Source organism: Bidens hawaiensis, unplaced genomic scaffold (genome assembly GCF_021521415.1).
Source record: "Bidens hawaiensis isolate Kalapana, Puna unplaced genomic scaffold, B.hawaiensis_p1.1 tig00001575_1, whole genome shotgun sequence".
NCBI lineage: Eukaryota > Viridiplantae > Streptophyta > Magnoliopsida > Asterales > Asteraceae > Bidens > Bidens hawaiensis.
In genome coordinates, this window is record NW_027491088.1 from 2,527,227 (window position 1) to 2,532,025 (window position 4,799).

General features: G+C 35.7%; 1 pseudogene across 1 annotated transcript; it reads left to right on the plus strand.

The window, feature by feature from the left end:
• Nucleotides 1–997: 997 nt before the first annotated feature.
• LOC143587802 (uncharacterized) lies at nucleotides 998–3,874 on the plus strand (annotated as a pseudogene). Its single transcript, XR_013144973.1, has 4 exons — nucleotides 998–1,183; nucleotides 2,204–2,425; nucleotides 2,508–2,620; nucleotides 2,716–3,874. The product of XR_013144973.1 is annotated as an uncharacterized LOC143587802 (transcript).
• The last annotated feature ends 925 nt before the right edge of the window (nucleotides 3,875–4,799 follow it).

A 4,799-nucleotide genomic window follows, 5' to 3' on the forward strand; every position in this document is an offset into this window, starting at 1 on the left:
AAGATTTTCTTTCAATTTGTTAAAATGTTTCACTTTGTCTTTAGATACAGAAGTATGTATTTGACCTGTTAACTTTCATAAACTAAACAATGTCTTCCGCTACCGGCCATATGAACCAGTTGTGACGGGCACTATTTCGTAATCCATCTTCATGTCTTGGTCCCCTACACTGAATTATTTGTGAATGTGCCGTGGACAATAACCAAGCATGACCATGACCGATAATACTAATAATTTTTACTTTAGTTTTAGGGCTTGCTGTAATAGCAATATAATTCATACTGTTTGGTAGGAGATAAATAAATGGAATTAATGATGTAATAAAATGGATAATAGAATGAAATGAATTATTATAATTCATTGTTTTGTTTGGTTAATTTATGTAAATAAAATTAATTATTACTTTATTATGTTGTTTGGTAGAAAAAAAAAGTAAATTTTTTTTGCAGAAATAAAATACAAATGACAAAATACATACCTTAAAATAAAGAAATTTAAAAAAAAAATGAATGGTAACATACTAACATCGGTGGTGGCGGCAGTGGTGTAATGGTTAGGCGTCGACAATGGTAATGGAGATGACGGGGTGGGATAAATGGTTTAGATGGAACAAGATTCCTTATTTAATAACTGATTCCATACAATTGATCAACCAAACACCTCTATTTTCATTCACTCAAAATAACTAATTTCTTCATCAGAATAACTACTGATGTGCTATTTCTTAATTACTAATTAGGCAAGGGAAATGAAAATGTATTTTCGACCAAACAAGAATATACTTAAAACAAATTATTAGTGTCTAATTTTGTTTAAATATACCTACCTAAATATGAAATGAGGAGCATACCATAAACAGACGGTATGGGTATGGGACGTGTCTGTCCTATAACAATTAATTAAATTATGATTTTATCAACTCCTCAAGTCTGTCCTGTCAACCTAACAAACACATATATATTTAATTACTTAATTATTTACTCACCAAAATCACTGCATGGCGGAATTCAAGGTAGTCGGAGTGATCGGCGCCGGGCAGATGGGGTCCGGCATAGCTCAACTCGCCGCCGTTGCCGGTTCCGACGTCTTCCTCCTCGACAAAGACGCCGGAGCTCTTCAGACAGCTAAGGCTTCCATCTCTAACTCCGTTCAACGCTTTGTCTCTAAAGGTCAACTCTCCAAGGTCTCCATCTCTCTCTATCTATCAAATTCTATATTAATATTATATTATTATTATTATTTTTAATCGATAGTGTTTTAAATCCCCAATCTATACGTGTACGGATTCGGATCATCATTTCTGATTAACAAATTGTTACGGTTAGATTTAGGGTTGCATGTTTTGTTTTATATTTTTGCTTAACTGGATTGACTTGTTGACCAATTTGATTCATAACTGAATCGTTAATCGAAATCGAACCGAATTAACTGAAATTCGGTTGTTTTGTACCCTTGTTAATCGATATTAATCGTACCGAACCGAACTATATTTTCATATATTTCTAGCTTTCATATGATTTATACCTTCATTTCATGTATTTATATCTTCATTTCATGTATTTCTAAGCAAATATTTTAGCTCATGTTTGATTTTGGTTATTAGCCGAAGCGAACCGAAAATCGACAAACTGACTGAATAAATCTTTGGATTAGCTGAAAACCAATTGGTTAATTCGGTTGAGGCTAAGAACATAACCATTCCGAATCGTGCACACCCCAACGCCCTTGGAAGCAGGATGCAAGGGGTGGAGCCTATGTTTGGGGTCGATTTTAATTTTCGGAATTTTCACATATAAAGTTAGTTAAAATGGTTGGGCACAGTTTTAATGAAATCCGGATTTTAAATGAATAACTACTGAAAGGCAAGTTTCTGACCCAATCCCTGTTAACATGACTTTGATTGTCATTTGGTCATTCTCTTGATCTCTGGTTATCGTAATTCACACATACAAAGTTGTTATCTCATTCTGAGTTTTATCCGATTGGAAATTTCGGGTGAACCACCGAATTATTTTGATCTGAAAGTGTTTCACGACTCCCGTATTATCCAAGCGTTATCTTACGAATCGCATCATGTTTAGTTGATTAGATCTTTAGATAATTTCGTACCGAATTTCTATGAGTATAGCTGCAAATTTTACTAAATTGTTAGATGATCAAAATGGATAATTAACCGATAAGTTGTGCGATATTTACTTGCCAGGAGGTAGGAACAAAGTCTCTAGCGCGGCTAACCTATACTTCAAACCTAGAAGATCTTAAATTTGCAGATATTGTAATTGAAGCCATTGTTGAATCTGAGGTTGTGAAGAAGAAACTCTTTGCTGAGCTTGATAAAATAGTTAAACCATCTGCCATTTTGGCATCAAACACAAGTTCTATTTCAATTACCCGTAATGCAGCTGCAACAAAAAGACCACACCAGGTTCCTTTTAGTTTCTATAGTTATGTGCATCAATCCACATTATTATTCTACATGATTTACAACAGTTTCTTATCGTTGCCAGGTTATTGGCATGCATTTTATGAACCCACCTCCAATCATGAAACTGGTTGAAATCATCCGCGGTGCAGATACATCAGATGAAACATTCAATGCAACAAAAGCTTTAGCAGAGAGGTTTTTACTTTTTTTTCTTGTTAATGTTCGTTGTTAGTTTGTTAATTCTTACTGTCAAATGTATATTGTTAAAACTGGTATTTTAAAAATTATAGGTTTGGCAAGACGGTTGTTTGCTCACAAGATTATTCTGGGTTCATTGTGAACCGGATACTAATGCCAATGATTAATGAGGCGTTTCATGCATTATATACCGGTGTAGCAACAAAGGAAGACATTGACGCAGGGATGAAGTTAGGAACTAATCAGCCAATGGGCCCTTTAGAGCTTGCAGACTTTATTGGGCTTGATGTATGTCTGTCCATATTGAAGGTTCTGATGCTGGGCTAGGGGATGCTAAATATGCACCCTGCCCGCTCCTGGTGCAGATGGTTGATGCGGCCGGGTTGGCAGAAAACGAGGTATTGGTGTTTACAATTATGTTAAATCACCTAAACAGTCGTCGCGTCTTTAAACGTGTTATGAGAATGATTGTTTCATGTTATAATTATGTACCTGTAGGAGTTTCAAACTTTGTTATTGGATGACTAATTAATATGGTGTTATACTGTTATGTATGAAAGCCCTTTAGAAGGCCTTTTGATTTTGTGTACAAGTGGCCAAAAGAATGGGCCCACAAGGAAGTGAGGAACAGCCTGTGAGTGTGGGTAGTGTTTTTTTCATGGCTACTAGTCCCCACTTTTGACACTGAAAGGTATTGAATTGGAATCCTATAATTGAGCTGCATATCTTTTTTATTATAAAAGTGCATTTGTTATGTAAAGTAGGGTAAAAGCTTATGTTAAATAGGCCCCTCATCAGGAAATTTTTGAGAATTGGCTCTGTGTGTGTGTGTGATAGAGAGAGAGAGATACAGAGAGAGATGAAGTTTCTGTTTCAGTGTCCTTGTTGCTCTTGTTTCTGCTTTATGAAGCCGAAAAAGGGTCAACCGAAGGAGAAAGAAAGTAAACCGAAGGACAAAGAAGGCAAGGATGAGAAGAAAACAGAGTGAATGATTAAAAGCAAACCGATACGGGCTGCATTTTCTTTAAATATAATTGGTAATTGGTAATTTGGTTTTGCTATAGCAAATGTATTATGTATTAATCTTTGGTTTCACATATGTTAATTTAGCAGGTTATAGATGCCTGTTTTTAAGATTCATGTTTTGTTGTTGATTATGTTATGCATTGATGATCCATCAAGATAATGTTTTGCATTCATGAACATTGACTTGTACTAAATTCTTAATCTCAATTGGTTGTCTTTGATGCACATATGGTTTTAAATTTTGATCCAGATTTGATGAATTCTTTGCTTCTAGTTTTAATTCAATTGTTCATTTAAAAGGGATGTAATTTTTTATTCTTTTTGGACTCTTTTAGAGACATAATCAAGATGCCCATAATTTCTGCCATGTAAAAGGGAGTGGAAACTATTTAAGGTGCAATTATGGGTTTTTACTTTTTAGCAAACTATAATTGACTTACTGTTAGCAAGGTAAAGGTAGATACATTTTGGTGTTTCTTTATTAACGCCACTGAAAAGTGGTCACATAAGTTTTTAGCCTTTTCTAGCCATAACCAAAGTGTGTGAAAAAACTGAACTGAACCAAAACAAATATTCACAATGCAAATAAATATTCTCTTGATCTGACAACTCTGGTAACTGAAAGTAGAGTTTGGGCTTAGCCCAAGTAAGAGATCAGTCTCATAGCATACTTGATAATATGGGGCTATGGGCATGTGACCCGAATCCAAATGCTGTCGACCCGAGTTGCTACATTGTTTTGTAGCATCAACAGTTGTCTGTATTTTGAACTTTGGAGTCATCATCATCATCATCATCGTACTCAGTATATCCCATCAATAGCAAAGCTATAGTAGGGTCTGAGGAGGGTAAGATGTAGACAGCCTTACCTCTACCCCATAAGGATAGAGAGGCTGCTTCCGGTGAGACCCCCGGCTCGATAGTAGTTTGCATCAAGCCTTGGACATAAGGCACATAGCACTCAATCATCGGGACACCGGCTGATCGGTGCATGTACCCTTGTCTTTTGGCTATCAACGCCACTACATGATGCCTGATTAACCGTCCGTCACTTTTAACGTTATTTTCACGAGATTAGTAAAATAACGTCAAAATTAGTGCAATTTCACTTTTGCCCACCCGAGGGTTCACACATATATACATCATATGT